Source organism: Pipistrellus kuhlii, unplaced genomic scaffold, assembly GCF_014108245.1.
Source record: "Pipistrellus kuhlii isolate mPipKuh1 unplaced genomic scaffold, mPipKuh1.p scaffold_m20_p_14, whole genome shotgun sequence".
Lineage (NCBI taxonomy): Eukaryota > Metazoa > Chordata > Mammalia > Chiroptera > Vespertilionidae > Pipistrellus > Pipistrellus kuhlii.
Window position 1 is genome coordinate 13,898,010 of NW_023425449.1, and position 23,473 is coordinate 13,921,482.

Here is a 23,473-nt window from a genome sequence, read left to right on the forward strand (position 1 = left end):
TGGCTATACCTTCTCTGTCACCAATATTGGTCTTCTCCAAGGTCAGTGAAGGTAAGTCAAGGACTATTGTAAACTTAGGGGAAAGAGTTAATAAGAGGGAGAAAGCTGATTTTTTTTCTTCTTTTGTTTTCCCTGAAAGAATTTGATTCTGAGTGTTATAACATGTTAATAAGTTAACTAAACAAGTGGTTGCAATTTTTATTATACTATCAAAAATGACCACTTTAATAATAATCAGCATTAAGAGATATGTGCTTCTCTTCCAAAATTGTTTATATTTACCAGGCTTTTAATTTTGTACCATTAAAAAGTGCATCATTTTATCGATGACTCTCTCTCATCGATGTTTCTAGCTCTCTCTCTCTCTCCCTTCCTCTCTGTACAAAATCAATAAAATATATATTTTTAAAAAGTGCATCATTTTAAATACAGGTGTTTCATTGATTTGTAGGGATAAAACAGTCAAGGCCCTTCAAGGTCCTTTGCAGGCGCAGAGGGTGTGGCTGGCCTGAGAGCTTGTCACATAGCGTCTCCCTCCTGGGATACTCAGAGCTTCCAGTTCCAAACCCTTTCCGCTCTTCTATCACAAGAATAGAATCTAATACAGCAAATGGCAAAGCGACATGACTTAAAAGAGTTTAAATGACGGTCAGACACACCAACAAACACCATTATTGCTATGAAATATGACCTCACTGATCATTTAAGGAGTCAGGTGCCACTCTTGTGGGGTAGAAGGGGCTTAGAAAATGTTGGGATAGCTGAGATGCTGCCACCCCAAGACTGGCCTTCAAGAGAAGAGCCCAGCATAAGAAGTGTGAATTAGAGTAGGAGATCTTCTCTCTCTCCAGACTCCAACTTTGCCAGAAACAGAATAGAACCACCTGTGCATCATTAGAAAGAGGAGCTATTTCTAAAACATGTAAAAGTTACTAAACACATACCAACTACTGTTCATCTACTATTTTTATAGTTTATCTATACTTTGTTCCAAGCCCTTTTCTGACATAGGACATTATATTCCAAATGCCGAGAACAGTGCCTAGTGCATAGTAGGTCGTCAGTAAACAATTGATGAATAAATTAAACTTTTTTTTTTACAGCAGTAGACATCAAACAGTACAGTTGTCTGGAAAATAGTAATTGTCAACTTGAAATTATAGGAAGACCAATCAGAGCTTTCTAAGCAGGGTTTTTGTCACTTAAAAAAATTTTTTAATAACTTTAAAGTATATAGATTAATACTACCATAGATCCTGCTAGGGAATGGCTGATCTTAAAAAAAAATACATGAATGCATACCACCTACCACCACCAACACACTAATGACTGATTTAACAGAAAACGCCAGTCTCTAAGCTTTAATCCTGTTGTATATGTTACTTTTTGAAATGTGTTTCTGGTGTTCCTGCAAACTGTTCTGTAGCTTGCTGAATGGCAGTCTTTTAGTCAAAAAACTTTGCTTTTTGGAGACTACAAGTTAGATAATATATCAAAAATGGTCTTTATTTTAAGCCCCTGTGTTTCATTTGTAACTTTCCTGCTGGCCAGCAGTTCATTCTGGGTAATCTATTAATATTAACTGATCATCAGTCTCTAGAGTAAATGTGGAATGCACACTTCTTTTCCATTTCTTGTCATTAATTATATTTTAAAAGCTTAATACTCAGATAAAATTTTTATTTTAGTTTTCATTCTTTTTCCAAATTAAACTATGCTCAAAAACCAATAAAATGCAAGAATTATCAAAGAACCACTGTAGCAATCTTGGCTGTTTCCACAGGTTGGAACAGTCATTTCATTTTGGTAGCCTTATATACTGCTGAGCAGATTAGAAGGATGAGATAATGCACAGAAGATCTGAAGGGACCTTCTTTTAAATCCTCAAAAGGATAATACATAACTAAGGGCAATGAATGGGTTTGATTGATAGTTGTTAGCCAAAGGGTAAGATAGTTGGATGTCACATAAAACTTCCATTAAGTTCAACAGTCCTTTGATGCAGGATTATTCTATTTACACTAAATAATATGGTAAAATTTATTGTAAAAAAAAAAAAAAAAAAGCACAGATTTGTATGTTCACATACATTGTTCCATATATACACATTTTATGAATATATGTCATTATTTTATGCTCTGATTGTTAACTTTATGGATTCTATTTCTTTGAAAATATAGCGTGGAAAGAGTTTTAAAAAGCAATCTAAAATTAATACTTAAAACTATAATATCTAAGATATGTGATGCCTTTGTCTTGCTTTAATGCTTATGTTGGGTAAAAGAGCATTCTATCAATAGTCTCCTTCATCCATCTGTGGGATTTTAAAATAATAATGGAAAGATTCAATCGGACATTGGGTGATTATCTATCTGGAATACTATGAAGCAAACTGCTGTACTGGCTGAAAGACAGGATTGCATAAACTATAAAACCCTTCTCTTTTGAACACGCAATGCTTCCTCACGACTTTGACTTTCAAAGAGCAAATGGATATCTGGGAAGAGCAAACTCATTTTCTTGTAACATAGTGTGCCCATCCTAAAGATGTCTCATATTTAAGCATCTTCTGTATTAAAAATCTGCACTGACTCTTAACTATAATATTATAATCCAGTTCAATTTATGGTTTAAGAAAAAAAGACAAATAACAGAGATAAAAGGAAATAAAATGGATTCTAGAAACACTTAGATACGAGGAAACAGTAGTCCACGTAGTAATCTCAGGCTTATTATTTTTTTCCTTCACTTATTTGGTAAATATTTATTAAGCAACTTAAAAAATATCCATTACTGGCGTAGGATATGGGGCTACACAGAGGAATAAAGAACACATACAGTTAAGTAGACAGTTCTAATAGTTTGTCAGGTACTAATTTACCTAATCCTCAACAACATCAACAACAAAAAATAAAGTAGTAACTTTCTTATCCTCATATTACAGGTGAGCAAACTAAAGAAAAGAGAAGTTCAGTAACATAGTTAAAATCAACCACGTAGAAAAAATAAATAGATAGATAGATGATAGATAGATAGATAGATAGATAGATAGATAGATAAAAATCACCCAGGTAGTAAGTAATGTGGACAGGAATCTATGTATCACCTTAGTTCATGACATTACTCTCTCTCTCTAAATTAAATAATTGCCACAATTAGAAAAAAATAAGAAACAGAATACTGAGCAATGGCTAAAATGACCTTCAAATATTTAAAATTTTGCTTATAACCTTTGAACCAAGAATTCCACTGCTAAGAATATCTCAGGAATACATTTGAGCAGAATTACAAAATGGTACATTTAACAGTGAGCATTTCAGCTTTGTTTGAGATAGTGAAAAACTAGAAACAAGCCTGTATAAGTTGTCATGCATTGGGCTGCAAGTAACAGAATATTCGATGAAGGTGAATTAAATAATAGTTTGTTAGCTCAAAAGGATTCCTGAAAAGAAGGTTCTAGCATTAGTTCTTCATACCCTGTTTATTATCCTTGGCATAGTTTTGCTCTTAGGCTTCATTCTCGAAATCACAAGAAAACTCCTATAGCTCCAGGCACCACACCTCACATAATAATCCAGTCGGGAAGAAGGCAGTTTCCCCAAGAAGTCCTACTTTTTATCTACCGTGTTTCCCTGAAAATAAGACAACCTCCAAAAATAAGACCTAGCACATGGAAAACTAAGACATCCCCTGAAAATAAGACCTCGCGCATCTTTGGGAGCAAAAATTAATATAAAACACTGTCTTATTTTCGGGGAAACAGGGTAGGAGGAAAATCTATCCCAGGAACTTGGCTTAGTCTCTTTGACCAGGGTTGGGCCTCATGCCCTAAGCCTTAGCTGAAAGGGAGGCTGAGGAAATAATTAACTGGCATCTCTAAACTCTGCTATGGGAGGCAGGATTTGCCAATAGGAAGATGAAGAGGCTGCTGCATTGACAACCAGTTAGGCCTGCCAGCAACCTCAATGTCTAACGGTGGAATACCCATGTAGTATAACCCTGTGCATGTTGCTGTTATAAATGAAAATATGGTAAGAGGTAGATTACATGCGGAAAATAAACAAGGTACAAGAAGTCTGAAGCATACAAAAGAAATATCCAAAATGCTAACAATGGTTATCTCTCTGTGATAAGATTAGAGGGGTATTTTTTACTTTATTTATATTATCACATATTATCTAACATTTCAAAATTAACAAATCACTTTTTAAAAAGACTGTTCTCAGCTTTAAAAAATACAACAATGTAAGTCAAAGAGAAAAATTATTTCTATCAAAATATTAAAGTTCTTTGGCTGAGCTTGGAAGCAGAGAGTTGAGCAGTCAAAAAAATGAACAAGACATTTTTATCAAAATTTGTTTTGCATTACTGTCATGAAGAAATGAAAGAAAGACAAAAGAGAAATCAAGCAAAATGGCCACTGGAGGATTTTAAAACTGGAAAAATAAAAATGTTTTGTTAAGAGATGATGATACAACCAAAAGCCTTAAAGAAAGGGCTGCTGCAACTTAATATATTGAAGGCACGGCTCTATGGATTTCTCCTCTTGTGAGAAGGCCTCTCGCTCTTGCCAAGATCAGCTTTATGCTGGCCACAAAAATTAAAATAGTTTAAGGGGAGAAAGAAAACACTTTTATTTTGGGGAAAGTAATTCACAGTTTTAACAGCATGATGATATCTGCCAATATATTAGTGTTTGTTTAAAATAAATGGCTAACACTTTTCTTGGTTCATTTAACATTTTAAATCATTTTAATTATATGTTATACATGAACACTTCTCATTGCAAACACCATCTAAGATAAAAAGTAAAATTTCTTTTCATTGCTTCCAACAATGCTTGGCTCGTTTCCCTCCAAAGAGATAACCACTGTCAAATTTAGGACTTATCTTTTCAGTTTTTTTTCCCATGTAGTCACATTTTTTAAAACCTCAGTTAAGTCATACTATACACATTGCTGTGCCATGTGATTTTTAAAAACATAATGTCTTCTTTATCTATATATTCATGTCATTAGATACAGATCTCTCAAAAAATTTTTAGCAGCTACAAACCCTAAACATTCTTCTTTTGATGGGCATTTAGATTGTCCCTAATCGTTGCTTTTATGAAAAAAAAAATGCTCCAATGAACATTTTGCACATCCAATTTTGTTCACTTTGGGTGGGTAGTTTAATAGCATCAAATTCTAGAAGTGAAATTGCTAACTTTAAATGTATGCACATTCTACATTTTGATAGATTGTGACACACTGCCCTCCGAAAAGGCTATATTAACCAAACTCCAGCCAGCAGTCTGCAAATGACTGTTCCTTCCATCTCCAGCAGCCATGAGCAGCAACAGATGTAGGGAAATCATTGTACTTGTTCCAATTCACATTCCTGTGAGTCACAGTGAGGTTGAACTTCTTTCATGTATTTACTCAAATAAACTACACAAACAGCAGTATTTTGAATTTATATTGGGCTATTATTTCCTGAGGACACCATTATTATTTCATCCTTAATATTTTAGGCATATTCATCTTTATCTTATAAAAATATTAATTGTAGTAAATAAAAGATCACCTATAATTTTACTATGTTTAGATAATTGATATTAATATTTCATATTTAATCACATATATATGTAATATATGATATAGCTTTTTTATACATGTAACTTATAGAAGACACTTATTTTAAAAATTGAGATCATATTATATATATTGATTTCATATCCTTTGTCTCATAACAGTATATTGTAAGTGCTATATTGTTTTTAAATTAATTGGTCTTCAAAGGATGGCTCTCATATGGTTGCATCATAAATTTGTTAGGTAAGCTTTTGAGTTGAACTTTTAAATTATTTAATATTTTTAAGGTTAAAATAAGATTTGCTAAATATCTCTATAGGTAAAATTTTATATTCCTCATATTTGCTTCATATAAATTACTATAAGTAAAATGATTGGCTCAAGGTGTATAAACACTTTAAGTCTTGGGATTTCTAGCTATTTTTAACTATGTGTATGTGAACACATGTTTTAATATTTTATATTCTCACAAGTGATATTTCAGAGTGCTCATATTTCTATACCCTTAAAACAATAAATATGAAACATGGTTTTTAATCTTTTATACACCAATTTGAGGCCTGGTGGATGAATTCATGCACCAGTGAGGTCCCTTAGCCTGCCTTGTGGGATCAGGTCAAAATTGGCTTTCTGCCAAAACTGGTTTGGCTTAGTGGGTCTGCAGACTGAAAGGTCCCAGGTTCGATTCCAGTCAAGGGCATGTACATTGGTTGCGGGCACATCCTTGGTGGGGGGTGTGCAGGAGGTAGCTGATCGATGTTTCTTTCTCATCGATGTTTCTAGCTCTCTATCCCTCTCCCTTCCTCTCTGTAATAAAATATATTTAAAAAACAAACAAACAAAACAAAACAACTGGCTTTCTGACATCCCCAAGTGGTCCCAGATTGTGATAGGGCACAGGCCAGGCCAAGAGACCCCACAGGTGCACAATCAGGGCCAGGGAGGGATGCAGAAGGTTGGCCAGCAGGGGAAGGACCACAGGAGGGCTCCAGGGCATGTCCGGCTCATTTTGCTTAATCCCCATCTGCTACACCCCAGCAGCAAGCTCACTTACAGGTCAGAGCGTCTTCCCCCTGGTGGTCAGTGAATGCCATAGAAAGCAGTTGTGCGGCCTTAGCATATCATTAGCATATTACACTTTGATAGGTTGAATTGATAACTGGATGACCAGATACTAAGCATATTAGGTTGTTATTATATAGGATAGATTAAAGTTTATTATATTGTTTTTATTCCTATAATTACAGTCCATATTGAAGATTTTATCATATGTTTGAGTTTGACCATTTGTGTTTATTCTTCATTGAATTTCCTAGACATAATTTCTGTCCATTTTTTAATTTAATCATCTACATTTTTGTGTTTATTCATAAAAGATCTTTATAAAGACATTAACATATGTCTCTGTTTTCTTTACTTTTTTTTTTAACATTTATGTCTTTAATAAATATACCATATATATAGTGTATGGATTTAACTTAAGCAAAAGTATATGACAATATAAGTAGAAAACAAATATTAAAAATAATTGGCCTACGTTTGTAAATATTGCAATACACATAGGTAACACACATGTTTCACATAAGCACTCCACTGTGTGCCATTTTAAAGCTATTAGAAATGACCATCAATAGCCAAAATTAAGTAAAATTTGTTATTTTAAGCGGCCCAGAATCAAACTACATGAGTATTAGTGGGCTCTTTAAGAAAGTTTTCAGTCTGTAAATGAAATATACAGGTATGTATTCTTTCAAATCTAATGTTTCAGTTTTGGAGTAAGACAAAGGGAATTCAAATCCTGATGCTCTCTGAACTTCAAAAAGATCCTCATTTATAATAACATGAATAACAATATTAGCTATTTTATGGGGTTTTAAAAATAAATTATATGATTTATATAAATCAATTTAGCATTTTGCTAAATTGGAACAAAAGTGTTACACCTTCGATTATAAGATTATAATAATGGCTATTTTAGAATTATTTTTATTTCTTACAAAAAAAAATTCCCTCTACTATTAAATTCTACAGCAAGCAAAAAGCAGTTTTACTTAAAGTCTGTCTCCTTTGGGAAGCTCCTTTAATTCGGTTCATGTCTGATGAAAGCCTGCAGTGTATGGTCTTTAGAGAAAGAGTGAGCATCTTTGAAGTGTTGGTGACTCAGATTGATGTGTTCCTTCCTCTGGGGTGCTCATTCTGAGCCCTTGGACAACTGAAACAGAAAAAGACATGGCCGGAGGGTGTTATTCTCACAATGGTGCTTCCACAGATTTGACCCAGGCCATGCATATGGCTCCCAGTAGGCGGACTTTATTTAAATGAATGAGATTGTGCCATGTTTAATTCATGACACAAGAATGTAAAAGCACTCTCATAGAGCGGGTAGATCAAAACATAACTCAATGGGGGATCATATTTTTATAAACTGCAGGTTGCCCCTTATAAAGTAAGGGGATATATATAAAATACCAAACTTTTATATTCAAGAAGTGTCCTCATATGTAGAGCTGTATGTAAATACTAAAGATTGATGAACTGCTGTTGACTTTCCACCACTGCTTTGTGACTTTCTGTTGCTCACTGACAAGGCTTCATGCACAATTTAAAAGCCGGTTACTCAGAAGAAAGAGGATGGAAACATTGTGCTTGAACATCCCGAGGACCTGGCAGCCTACCTGGCCCTCATTCAAGGGCTCGGTTCCCTTGCATAAAAAAAGGTGGTTAGCTCTAAGAGAGGAAAGAAAACACAACATGAAAGTCTTCTAAAGAAAAAAAAGAAAAAATCCCAGCACATCTGAGAAAGCTCAAGTGAGTGAATAATAGAAAACAGCTAACACGCAGCCGCTTGGGGTTGATCACTTGGTTTGTTTTTCTTTCCTCTCCCTTCTACTGCCTGCCTTTTGGTTACTTCACTGCTTCTTGGCACCTTTAGGAGAGGGGGCGGTTGTGTGTAGGGTCAGACAGGGGAAGAGAGAAGATCATCAGTCAATTTTGCATCTTGCTAGTCAATTCTAGAGAAAGGTTGGGTTGACACACAAGAAGACAATGAGGATTAGGATTATCTGTGACTTTCAAAGACCATTGTTCCTTCATTATTATGAGAACTCAGCAGTGGGCTGCAGGCTCATCTTATGTATTTATGCACATGGAGACAGTGAATCCAGCAAGCCTTACCCTGTAGTCCAGGACTCACAGCTCTCAAAGTAAGAGACCAGTACAGAAATACCATTCTAAAAAAAAAAAAAAAAAAAAGGCGTGATTTGGGTCAGACACAATTAGAGAAAGCCAAAGTCCAGCTGTTTGCAGGATCTATCCAATATTAGTAGCATTGTGGTTTTTCAATAACAATAGAAAATGTGCTTTCAGAGGTGTTTTTCCATTTAATTCACTAACTCCTAAATGTTTGCTCTTTCATCCATATGTTTCCAGTTTGTGTACATTGAATATTTTTAAAATGGCATTTCACAAGAGCTATTTGAAGTTCGGGAAGGCTTTTAGGTTATTGTTAGAAAGCAGAAATCATGATTTGTAGAGGAAGTTTTACAAGTTTGAAAGGATTGCTTTTGAGGTTTTACTTCACTTCATTTCCCTCTACGTCTTTTAGAGAGGACAATTTATTTTCTCTGTCTGATGCTAAAGACAGTCTTGATGCTGAAAATAGAAAAACAGAGCAGGAGATAGGGTTGGGAGGTGAGGGCTCTGCTGTCTTTATGAACTGCTACTGTTCAAAATCAAGCCATCTAACTCCTTGAAAGTACAGCTTCAGCAATGAAAGATGTTTAAATAGTGATAATGGATTGCAAATAAAGGGACTCTTATCTTTGGAAGTTTGAAATAGACACCAGGAAGCAGTGCAAATTTAGTTTAAGGCTTACCACCAAAGCTGAGCTTTCATCTTTTATATGTCAGTCAGTCTGTGCTTGGGTGCTTCAGGAATACATAATGGAACTCCAGAAGCCTGGCTAATCACACATATAAACAAAACTTAAAACATTTTATATAAAATCCAGGAATTTGAGGTCAGATTATATTTTATTTTCTCAGGAGCAGTGTCAGATGAATGCAAAAAAAAAAAAAAAAAAGATGTGAAAATAGCACATAAAAGTGTCATGGACAGCAGAATAATAAATCTTACTCTGTCATTCATTTACTTCATCGACTCACCACTCATTCATTTGTTCACTCATTCAGTTATTATTCTACTATTGATAGTTGCTCCTCAAGTTTAAAAAGATAGAGTAAATATGATCATAGATAAAGCTTATGTTTATTACGATTCATGCAACTCCTTTCTCTGGTTCATCCAAAGGCAGTTGATAAACAAAAAAATCAAATGGCTTCAGAAGTGGCAAAGAATTCTAACTAGAAGCAAATGAATCTTTTCTTTAAAAGAGCCCCAGGTTTCCTCTTAACTGTTCCTAAACTAGTAGCCCCAATGCCAATTCTTTCATTTCTGGTTGATATAATGGTCTCTACTTTCTATAAAAAACAAAAACACAAAAAACAAAAAACAAAAACAAGAAAAAACAAAAACACAAACACAAAAAAAACACTCTCTCACAAAGTTTCACCATTTTTCAGTCAGATTTTACTCCTGTAGTCCATCTATTCATCTTGGATTCCTGCAATGCATCATTCTTTGGGTTCACCAATGGGACTCTGGTTCGTTTGCCAATGGAACACCCTCCTGCAGGGTCCTCAGTGCCCTGACCAGGGCCCTAGCTCAGAGGCTCTGTCCTGGTCTGTTCAGACCCTGCTTGTCACAGTCTCCACTCAGCCCAGGGCTGTGTGAAGAACGTTTCCTTCCCTTGGAATGGTTTCCTTCCATCAAAAGTTCCCGATTCTCTTTGTACTCTACTTTTACTCTTTCATCGGCAAATTCTCTAAGCACACGTACAGGGCCAATACGATTATAATATTTCTTCCTGCCAATATCTTTGCATTTCAACTGGGGTCATTTTTCATATCAGATATGCCTTCTTTGGGATAACTTTTTAACATCCATTTCCCTTAGCACCCTGTTCATTTCTTTATAAACTTACAGAACCCCCACTTATAATTGTTGGATTCATTTTAACTTCTTTTCTGTCTAGACTTGGGGCCTCACGAGAAGGGGAAATGTATTGATTGTATTTACTTTTGAATCCTCTGCATTTTGCAAAGTATCTAGCATGCAATAACTAGTAAATATATATGTGTGCTGAGAAAGTCTGTCCATCCAACCATCCATCCAACCATCCATCCATCCATCCATCCATCCATCCATCCATCCTTCCATCCAGGATTTATTGAGCCAGATGTTGTGCTAGGTAATCAGTACATTGTGACAGACCCAGGGGAAAATAATTAGGGCCAAGTGGGCCTCTCGATGCCCTTCAGATCACACTCCTCTGGCAGCTGCTTACACCACTTGTGCAGGCCAGCCCTGGACAAAGGTTAGAGGGTGAAGCACAAGCAAGGACAGACCTCACAAATCATTGGCTTCTGACACTTGCAACAACTTTGAAAGCCTTTAAACTGTTACCTTCAGCTTCAAGGCTCTAGTACTCACCCAGTTAAGAAGTCTGTTGACACTCTAACCCCATAGCTTCCTCCCCTACCACTGACTCACAATTGGCAGATTTCAGGATTGATGGTCTAGGGGCCGAGGAGAAAGTCCCTAGGTCAGGGTCCTAAGGCTCTGGAATTCCCTCCCTCTCAAGCTCTGCTCTCCTCTATGTAGGGCAATGTGCCAAAAGAGCCCATAACCCTCCTGGTCAGCAAGGGACTTCACTTCTGACTCTCTCTATCACTCATTCTGAAACTGGGCCTGAAATTGTTTGGATAGCTGAAGAGGTTGTGTCTAAAAAAGCAAGGTGCTTATTTGAACCTCTTCTCATGCTATGCTTGTTACACACAACTTAACTTTGAGAGTATGCCCCAAGTACAACCATATCAAGTGCCTTGACATGGTGAACAAACAGAAAATGTGGTAGTTTCTCCTGCTGGTAAAAATTTATAGTCTGCATAAACTAAGTTTAACCATCACCTATTAATCAAAGTGATACCTAAATTGCTCTTTAAATCAAATTTTAGTTAGTTTTGTTATATTTCTCAAAAACTTGCCAGTTATCATTTACCTCTTATAAAGAATTATTAAGCTTTCAGCTTCATAAAATGTTATATAGTTGCATGTACCAATTAATACTCATTTTAATTTTTTGTAAGCCTCAACAACTATTCTCATTTTAGAGATATAATGAGAGAAACAAAACTTTCAATGGATTTTAACAAAACTACAGAATATAAAATTGTTAAAAAGTTAAAATCCTGAAGACTTGATACAACTATTCAGCGAATATTTAAAGATCTATTTAAATAATAGTTCTAAAGAATAGAAAAAAAGCTCATATAATTCTACTTATTTGTTTTTGCCTAAGGAGAGAAGGGCTAGACATGCCAGGGGTGAAAAAGAACAGCTGGTAATCTTGGGATTTCAATCTCTTAAAACAATGGCTTACAGTTGAAGTTTAGATTTCTATGTTGTCTCCAAGTTATTTCAAGTGCTGTTGTACAATTATAAAAAATAAACTAAATATAAAAATTAACATTTAAAAAAGGTATTGTTTGGTAGATTTATTCTTAATCCCATTAATATCTCTTTAGTCCTTTTTGTGATCTATCACTCAATAAAGCCTATATTATTCAATAAAACTAATAAAGAATACTTTAAATATATGTATCACACATATTCAGTGCAAAAATACACTAATCAAACTAAAACAAAAGGCTATGTATAAAATTTTAATGTACACATGCTGGTGAAAAATTCTACGGTTATTAAAACTGGAACAATTTTTTTGGTTAAAAACCAAAGAGAAATAATATAAATGTAATCAGCAACTGGATCCTATTGTTTAAACACAAACACACACACACATATATATATATATATATATATATATATATATATATATATATATATATATATGTCAGAATGATTTTAATGGCTATTTAAAAATAATGCAGCTCAAATTTGCATAAGCAATTAGGAAATACATTGGATTAAATAACTAAAGTCCAAAGCCAAGGACAGATTTAAGATTACTTTCTACAACTACCTGTAATCAAACACCCATAATCTTTCTCATTCTTCTTCCTAACATCTCCAGTATTGAGGTTCATCCTAAAGCTAATTTTCCTGTAATTGTCTCATGGGAGGAGCCATCAGAGAGAGCAACATGCTTCCTTCTTTATGTTAGATCAGGATTTCTCCACCTCCTCGCTATTGATACTGACATTTTGGGACAAATAATTCTTTATTGTGCTGTTCTGTACACTGTAGGATACTTAGGCCATCATCTTCGGCCACTACCCACTAGATGCCAGTAGTATCCCAAGTTGGACAATCAAAAATATATCTAGATATTTCTAAATGTCCCCTGAGAGGCAAAATCACCCACAGTTAAGAACAACTGAAGAAAGACTCTAAGGCAAGTAAAGGGAAAATTTCTAAGAAGCTCTTATAAAACATTTCAGATTAAATTGATCTAAATTGGTTTGCCATACCTAATAATCATGGCCAACAAGATTAAATACAATACTTTCATTAGGATTAATTGGGTCAAATTCCTGGCAACAGAAAAGGAATTAGCACACCTTGAATCTTGGGGGTTGCATAGAAGAGGCTGAGTTTGTGAACAAAATCAGAGCTCTACTTGAAATAAAAAAGGGTTTATGGATTCAGAGTAAATAACCAACAAGATTCACTTAACAACTTCTCAGAACAAAGAAGAGTAACTCTAACATGTATATATTTTAAAAAATTACTCAGGTAGGTCTTCATAGAGGAAAAACCAATAAATGTGGTTTAATTCATTAATTAAAATCTTCATTGAGTATATTCCATGCCACTAGATGTTAGAGACAAGCTGGTGAATGTGATGTATACATGGAACTTATAGAAGATATACTTGAAGAGATTTCAAAAAGTGTGGTGAATGTTTATGTTGCCGAGTGCCATAAGATTATAACCTCTCCCACCTAGAATAAATGAAGGCTTCTCTGGGTTTTGGCTGTCTTGTTCACTCTCAATTCTAAGCAGAGAAAAGTGGATGGATCATAGTAGCTTCTGATAAATATTTATTGAGAAAATGAATAAATGAACTCTGAGATATTAAACTTCTATTGTCAGGCACTAGTCTAGGTAATTAGGCTAAAGTAGTGAACAAATTACTAAGAAGAAATAGACAACAAGTAAATAGATTTGGTAAATATGTAAAACAAGTCTAGCTTGTGACATAACTAAGAACATGTGTTTTTCTGTATCACCCTTTCCCTTTAGTATTTGGTTGAAGAAGGTAAGTTTATTCAGTCCTGGATGAAATGGTAGCAGGCATATGACTATTTCACTTAGTCTTGGGTATTTCAGCCTATAGTGACTTTAAGTTTCAAATATAGTCTTCTTTCCCCATCTTATATTTTTTTAAAAATTTTAATTAAACTTAAGAGGGTGACATTGGTTAATGAGATTATAGAGGTTTCAAGTATACAATTCACTGATATACCATCTGTATACAGCATTGTGTGCCCATCACCCAAAGTAAATTCTTCTTCCATCACCATATATTTGAGCCCCTTTACCTTTTACTACCCCCTGCAATGCCTTTCTCTCTGGTAGCCATCATACTGTTATCTGTGTCTATAAGTTTTAGTTTGTTTCTCTTGTTTGTTCATTTGTTGCTTTCAGTTTTATATCCTAGCTGAGTGAAATCATATGGCTCTTAGCTTTTTCTAACTGACTTATTTCACTTAGCATGATATTCTCAAGATGCATCCATATGGTCACAAATAATAATGACCACAAGCAATGGTGGTCACAAGCAATGGCCATGATACATTTTGTTGTAAAATTTTTAAACAAGAATTCACGCTCATGACTACAGAAAATCTCAATCATCTAACAACAAAATACCTGATTATAAAAAATACTGCCAGAAGCATATCTTTAAAAAAAAAAGTCCTTTGCAAAATGCTGTAGCAAAGTAAATTTACCTAAAATATGGACAAGACAGACGATAATAAATTAAATTTATAAAAATAGTGTAAAGAATCTTGCTTTAGAGATACTGTTCTTAAACCATGCTATCTGCTAACTATTAGGTAGCAGGAGTTTTCACTTGTTAATGTCACTCCTAATAAATTAATAACAAAAATTCACACATGAATCATGTATGGGGAAAGAGATACAAATTTTAAAATATGATAAAAATCAATAAAGACATCATGAATCACTTTCAGAAATTATTTGCAATTTGATCTTCTACTTTGCAATTTTTATACATTACATAAATTAATCTATATGAGCATAATTTAATTAGATGTATAATGTGATATACACAGTATTAAAATATGTACATAATTAATAATTTTATAAAAAATAATCTGGGCCCTGGCTTCTTTAAATTTTCATAATACTTGAGACACTAACAACTTAGTTCTCTGTACCTCTAAGGAATAAACTCTCAAAATAAAACCTCTTTAAATATTTTAATTGGTCATATTAACATTTTGTGATGAACCATAGATATACATTAATTAGTGAACCTCAGAGATGAATTCACTGATGAACTGTTTCTTTAATTTGGAAAGTCGCTGTTTTGCTTGGATTTCTTATATCTGCATTAAGGCAATTTTCCAAGAGAACCAACCATTGGCCTCTTGGAACAATTTTCTTAGTTAATCCCTGTGTCAAATGTTTTTCAGGTTATTTTTCTATTTAAAGATTTTCAGGCTGTGAATAATAAACAATATGTGAGTCAGTCAGAACTCAATCTTATTGATGCAAAAGCAATTTGCTTCCAGAAGTCTGCAAAGTATATACAGAGGGATGGAATACTTTAAAGACAGTTTCAACTCATAAATGGATATACTAAGATGGTGTATTGGTTATTATAATATTTTAGTAAGCCTTTGTACTAGAAAAATGTAAAAATTTCATATAAATATTAGCATTTGGGAAACATTCAGCTCAAGCAGCAACACTCTCCTCAAAAGGAGAATGTACCAGAAACCCCATTTTGTAAACAGGAAAATTGAAACAAAAATTCACAGTCTCAGATGTTCTGGCCAGTGATATAGATGAGAAATAGAAATAACAAGTAGAACTCTTGAACAGGGGGAGGCAGAATTATGTTTAGACTGTTCAGAAATTCATTCATTCAATATCTTTTACTGATTGCCCAGGAATTGTCCTAGATGCTAGGAATACAACTGATAAACCAGACAAACAAGGTCTAAGAACCTTCCATCTTGAAGTTGCTCTGTTCCATGACTAATTATTAGTTCACTAAGTGCTATACTGCTCTATGGGGCATCTGTATGACTAAAGACAACGGAAACCAAAAATACCAAGGGCATAAACGACATGAAATATTATTTGTCCTACACATAAACATCAGAACTCAATTGCTTAGATTTATTTGTAAAGGAAGCTCTGCTCAACAAAGTCTTAAGAACTCAGATTGTTTCCAGTACCCTGATCATCCCCTGGAAATCATCCTTTTTCCATGTCCTACTAGAACTCTAGGTATCACACATACATTCCAAGGAATAAGATGGAGAAAGAAGGAAGAAGAAATAGAAAACATGTGTCTCTAGTCTTTGAAGGCAATTCATAGGAGCTGCTGCATCACGTTTTTGCTCGAGTCCCACTTATCAGAATTTAGCCACTTGGCTTCACTTGTTTGAAAAAAAGACTGAAAATGTCATTTTTTTGGTTTGCTTTGTATTTTCTTATGAGGCAGTCACAGGCCCAGCAAAAAATAAAAGCACAAATACACGAGGTTTGTAATTCCGAGAACGTGGGTATCAGGGTGGAAAACGAGCAGCCTCATTCAAACCAGGTAGCCATCAGATCCCCTTCACATCAACCTCTGTGACCTAGAACAATGCTTCCCATCTCCGAATCCTGTTTGAGCACTGAATTCCAAACGTCGCACGAGAAAACTACACATACGAACTTAAATCTTTGACATTTCTGTGTCCCATTTTTTTTTTGTTAAATGAAATCTATTCATAGTCCCTGGATTTGAGAGGAAGTTTGAAGAAAGGGAAAGTTATAATAGTCACCTTCCACAGAACTGTCACTCTTGAAATGTTGTCAAACTGTTTACACTGTTATTATTATAAACTGCTTTGAACACACAAAACAGATAATCATAGCGTGCAGGCCTGAAGCACACTGCTGCTGTAAGTTTAATTCTGAGGGGCTGCTGAAGGAGGTAGTTGCCAAATCCAGTTGTTCACTGCCCTGAGAAGGAATGTGGATTGCATCATCCTTAAACCATCATGATTTAAAGACATCTTCTACAAAGGCTGCAGTGCTAAAATTAGTTGTTTGCCCGTGGTTCTCTTCACCACGATTATATGGTAAAGTGTATGTGGACATTTCCTACAGAAGAGGGTATGTCTGAGTAAAAGGGTTTGTGTTTGTTTGTTTTTTTTTTCTTATTCTTCACAGAATAAAAGTTTAGAGCAAGACTATTCATTTTGAATGATCTGGAATAAAAGGCCCAATAACTTCTAACATTATCTAAGCTTGTGTTTAGAGTCAACTAAGATTACTTTTACTGGCATTCTAGCCTAAGTGAAAACCACTGATAATTTTATAGAATGAACCTGAAACCTTTCAAAGACCATGCTCAAGTTTCCCATCATAGAGCTTTGTATGTCCGACTGAGTAGCTTATTAAGGCATTCCCCGTTACCCATTAAAACCTCACTCAAATGGATATCAAGTATCTCTTGTGTCTTGTTACATGATGTAATTTAAGTCTGAAAATGTCCATGCTTTCCTTTAACCAGAAAGTTAAAAATCTCTCTCAATGGAAGCAATAGAGTATATATATCACTGATAAGGTGAAGGTGATCCAGTAAAGGGTCAGGACTTAGCCCTTTCTGGTCAAACAATGAAAAGAAACTCATCTGCTCCCATGTTATGTGGCATCAATAATCCGGTCTAGTTTAACACATCAGATCCCTTCCATGCTTTGGTGCCAACCTTTCTATAGACACAGTACTAGGTGGCCCCTTACAATGTCATCATAATAGAGCTATAGAGCAGTTGCATGCAACAATGTACTAACCACTGAAGGGGACAAATAAATGAATAAAATATAATCCCCATTTTTAAACCACTAAACAATTCAGGAGGAGAAGGAATTTGCCCAGAAAACACAGGAATTCTGACTCAAGATCCCTATGAATATGTCAGGAGAGAAATTTAAAAAAATAAGCAAGGCAAAGATCATATTGGTCTGAAGGAATAAGAAAATCTGTAAGGTGAAGGTGGCATTTGAAAAACATCTTGAATAGTAGGTAGACACAAAGAAGGCAGTGGGGAAGGGCTATGAGCTGGGGAAGTGAGGGCTACGTTTAAGAGATAGTTGTCAATTGCTTGACACATACAGTTAGAGTAGAAGCAAAGTGAAAAAGGGATGGACACATGAATGGTTAGCGCACTGTGGTTACTGTAGGGAGTGGAGAACATTTCTTAAATTATAATCCATTAGAAATTTTGCCCAGAGGAAGACATGTCAGAGCTGCACTTTGGGGAGATGATCTAACATCAGGGTGTCAGGCAGAGTGAATGGAAAGGCCAATGAAAGGCCATTGCCATTGTTATCACAACACTAGGAACAGCCTGATGATTTATGTAAAACTCTGAGAGAAATGAGAAAGGGGGCAGTATTAGCATTTCCCAAATCTCTTCACTTCAGGAGAATGGCCTCCAAGCTTGGTATTCTAGTTCAAGTCCCCCAAGAAACCTCTCCAAAGCAGTCCTTTTCATCCCCCATTATTTTCTCATCTGGGAAGAGAACTTTGCACCTGTGCATGTTTAAATGCTATGTTTCCCTCACAGAGAGGGTGAACATGCTAAAAGCAATTAAGCTAAAGAGATCTGCTGGCAGCAAGAGTGTATCCCATCTCCCTAATTCATCTGGGAGAGCCAAATCTGGCCAGGAAGTATCTGAAGAGCATGCTAATCTCTCCAATGAAAAGAGGATGTTGGGAGATGGAACATACATATTCCGTGACTATGAATTTGGTCAGTTTGTTTCAAGCCCAAACTAGTTAAACACATGCTATTTAAACCACAGCAGCATTTTTTAAAATTAAGTCTCTAGTGGAAAAGGAAGACCTCAGGGAAGAGGGTTTTCCCTAGAGTCTTATAAAAATGATAAATGCCTCAAGTAAGGCAAACAGAATGGTCCCGTCTCTACAAGTTGCAATGCACATGTTTATCTTCTGTAACATGTTATGGCCTCAGATCAATTATTAGAAATTATAACCTCACAGCATCTTCAGGAGACTTTTCCTTTATTGGGAAGCAGACAATTGTTTTTTATATAAGGAGAAAGGCTTAGATTTTTTTCTTTAACTCAGGGAAAATAAGGCAAAATATGCAGCAAAGATATGAATCAAATCTGATGAAAAATAGTGGCTTATTTTATCTTCTCTACACAACCCTCCTTCCACTTTTTATCATTTTCCATGAGAACTGTATTTAGCTGAGCATAATGTAAGCTTTTCACTCCAAAAGCATTATAGTTGCTTTTCCTTAGACACCACCAACACAAGCTGATGAAAGAACTTGAGAAAAACAGGAACATGTGACTGTCTGTGTTTTCCTTTTTGTGATGATAGCAATTACATGACATTGATCTGAATTTGGCCTATGGTGAACCAACATATTTGATAAGACAATGAGCTAATATGGGTTGGCAATTTCCATGATTCTCTATTTTGTTGTTTGAAGAAAAAAAAAACACACACACATAAGAATATAGAACAATATTTGCTGAAAGATGTCAAAACTACTGCAAAAAATCAGCAAGAAACATAGTGAATTAAAAAGGCTGATGACTCTTGAAGGTGTAAGTAACGTAGCAGTTCCTCTGTGAATGACGGGAGAAGACGTGAAATGTCTCACTCAAAAGAGACGCTTTGGATCCAATCTAGAAGTTTGTGTTTTGTCCACAGGAAAGGCAGCTGCAGCCAGGCAGGGGTAAAATATCAAACTCTATCACCAGCCATATGCTCACGTGCTTCCTTCATTCTTCCTGAATTAATAGAGGTTTGCTTCTATTCAGACAAAGTTGTAAAACTGCCTGAAGATAGCAGTTTTATCATAATGAAGAGAAAATAATTCTGCCTTTGGAATTACTTGATGCATTCAATTCTTTGGACAAAGGCAAATATGTGTGTGTGTGTGTGTGTGTGTGTGTGTGTGTATATATATATATATATATATATATATATATATATATATATATATATATATTTTTTTTTTTTTTTGCTTCTCTTCTGAAAATAAACTAAGTATCCTAAGCCAAGAATTACTGCATAAATTTGTCAATAATATATTGTCTAGGTCTAAAATCAATCAACATACCCACCGACCTTTACCCTAACCCCCGCATCCTGTCATGGACACAAGTGAAAGAGAGAGAAAAATCATGCAAAATGACCTAGGACCGTGGTAGGCAAACTGCGACTCGCAAGCCACATGCTGTTCTTTGGCCCCGTGAGTATGGCTCTTCCACAAAATACCATGGCCTGGGCGAGTCTATTTTGAAGAAGTGGTGTTGGAAGAAGTTTAGGTTTAAAAAAATTGGCTCTCAAAAGAAATTTCAATCATTGTACTGTTGATATTTGGCTCTGTTGACTAATGAGTTTGCCGACCACTACCCTCGGACAAACTTCAATCTGGCCCAGGCTTAATGCTGTTTCAAAGATTTTCTTGTAAGTGGAAAAGATCAGATATCTAGGTTTAACTAATTTCATAGAGCTTCACAGGGTAATGCATCTTAGTTGTCATTATAAATATGTCATATATCAAATTTTCATTCTAGTCAACCGCTGTGCTAAGTACATTACACTCATGACTTCATTAAATCGCTACAAGACCCCAATGAGTTAATATGTACCCATTTTACAGATAGAGAGGAATCTCTCACTTACAGAGGATAAAGACGGAAGCCAAACTTTTAACTCAGGTTTGTTTTTCTCAGATTCTGAAGACCATTAACCACGAAACTTTCACAGAATGCATACCTTAATTGTTTTTGCACATTAATTGTGGCCCATGGCTCCTATAGTTTATTTAATAAGCAATTAAGTATCCATCTCACTTGCCATATGAAATTATGTGTCTATAATTATATATCAGTGAATAAAGAAGGAATTGCTATTGTGACAGCTCACATTGGGCAAAATGGCCTCTGATCAGCAGTCCAAGAAAAACACATGGGCTTTGCTCAATCCCAGTCCAAATGTAAAATAATAAATAAATAAATAAATAGGTAAATCCTGGCCATATTAATCACAAACTATAGAAGATAGTGTCCATGAATTCTTAAAAAGCAGAAAACCTACCACTGTTTTGTTTCAAGTAGGAATCAGCAACATTTAATACTAGGATTGACTTCATACAAGCAAATATCACAGTTTCACTGTTATCTCTTCCAGTTATTTGACTTTTCCATTCATAAACTTGGAGTACATTATTAAAGCTATATACATTTCCAATCAGATAGAGAACAGCCTGAGGTTTCACACCCTCTCAGACATAACAGTCTTTTTGTCAGCCCTGGAGGAATTAGGAATTGGCCTAAAACTTTTGTCATCAATCTGTCACTTAGATCATTATTCATATATGGTCCATGGAGAATGAATCACTAGATATCTGGTTTAGGAATGTACTTTCATTATATGAGAACATATTATACAAGCAGTTCACAAATTAAAAATAAAAGTTTTTACTGTCCTAATGTTTTTTAGCTCTGAAAATATGCCATCAATGTAAAAACACAGATTTGTATCAAAATTTGCATAGAACCAATTATTAAAAGAACTCATATGGAAATTGTATTTAGTCTTTAATATTCCTGCTAACATTTATATTTGTTGATTAATACATAAATTATAACATATAATTTATGGAGAAACATATAATTATGTGGGAAAAAAAGAATCTTTGAGAATGTTTAATTCTTTACATTTCACCAGAATATTTCTTCCATCTGGAATTTTCCTAGTCATAAATTCTGACACTCTGATTTTATTAGTTCTTATAGAAAATAGCAAAACAACAGTTTATTTTAATAAGAACAATACAACATTATATATTACTGGATATAATTTTTAATTTTTTTTCTATTACATAGCAAGAATTTTGGAAATTCATGGAAAGGTAAAGAACATATCTTTTATCTAGTAGCTGCTGGCATTTCTTATTGTGAATGAAAAATTGTCTTTTCTTCTCTTGTCAAATAACAATGAAAACAGTATTAGTCACAGTTTTCATGGAAATCTGCCAATAAAGGAAAGTTAAGTAACATTTCTCTTGAAGCCTAATAAAAATGTCCATAGCCTTTTGTGAGGATGTAAAGTATAATTCAAGATACCAGTCAAAACAAAGCAAAATTGGGGAATGAAAAGAAAAAGATAGCAAAGTCTTTCTTTTTTTTTTTTTTTTTTTTTTTTAGCATTTACAAATGTCCTTTAAAAAAAATGTTAAAGAATAAGAGAAATGTGACTTCAATGTCTCCTTCAATCCTCTTCTGAGCTTGAAAAGGAAAGAAAACCCTCCCCATCAGAAGTGTATAAAGAAGGAGTCTTGCTGGTAAGGTTAGCATCTGTCAATATCAGGCCTGGTACAAAAGCAAAGCTGCTCTTTGAATTGTTTGCTTAATGAGATCTCCCAGTGAATGGAGTGTATCTGCAGCTTGGGGTTTCACAAGGAATCAATATTGCCTGTGGGTTGTTTTATGTAGGAAGGAGGTTAGTTTCAATAAAGCAAGTGAGAAAAAAAGTAAGCTGGTCATTTTGAGTGTGTGCATTGAAAACTATTAAAATAGTTTTTCTAGACATTTTCCATAAGCACGCTAATTCATATATTTCATCCCAGCCATCTGATTTTTCTTTGTGACATTTTTATTGGCTTTCATTCATTGTGTGTGGACCACTTGTGAACCACTGCTATGGAATTTTAATGAATTCCATGTTAAACACCCAATAGAATTCATTCTTCCTGAGTCATTCTACAGGGAGCAAGCCTAATACACATCCTTGAGTTTACTATGTTCTACTGCAAATGAAAATAATGTATTCCAACTCTGAAGGGCAATTCCAAAAAACATAAGAAAAATCACTTTGTTCTACTGAAAACTCCATATTCGGCTAAAATGTCTCAGCTTCTGACATTAATTACATCTGTAATAATTTATTATACAGTTGTATACAGTCAGGGGATCCCATTTCAACTTGTCTACAACTTGTTTACAGATAAGAAAATTGGGGATCATAGAACTTGAGCATTTGCCTAAGATATGTAGTTATAATTCCAACCTGAATTGCTTATTCTATAAAACTCAGACTCTTATATACTAGAGACCCAATGCACAAAATTCCCCCAGCTGCCAGCACCGGCTTCCCTCTGGCACCCGGGACCCAGGCTTCCCTCTGGCCCTAGCTTTGTCTGGAAGGACATCCGGAATGAGGTCCAAAAGGACGCCTGGTCTAATTAGCATATTACTCTTTCATTATTATTATAGATACTACACTGTAGCTGCTCCACTACATTCATAAAATAACATTGGCTTGCTTTATCTTGAAATCCCTTTTAAGAGCAGTTATATATTCACAGCATAATCTAAAAGAAGGTACGGAGATTTCCCATATACCTTCACCCCTAAACTAGAACTTACATGGCCTCCCCCATTACTGGTATCCTCAACCACAGTGGTGCATGTGTTTAGCTCGATGAACCTGCAGTGACACATCATCATCACCTAGAGTCCATAGTTTACATTAGAGTCCATTCTTCATGTTGCACATTCTATGGACTTGGACAAA

General features: G+C 35.0%; 1 protein-coding gene across 4 annotated transcripts in view; it reads right to left on the reverse strand.

Annotated features, from left to right (window-relative positions):
• The window catches only part of ANGPT1 (angiopoietin 1), a 228,890-nt gene that overhangs the window by 141,393 nt on the left and 64,024 nt on the right, over nt 1-23,473 (reverse strand). Inside the window, exon 2 of one of the 4 annotated variants that reach the window (XM_045581379.1) lies at nt 8,751-8,806. The exons of the other annotated variants lie outside the window; for them this stretch is intronic. The gene's annotated coding sequence lies outside the window, so the exon portion shown is untranslated. The remainder of the gene's footprint in view (nt 1-8,750; nt 8,807-23,473) is intronic. 4 annotated transcript variants of the gene reach the window in all.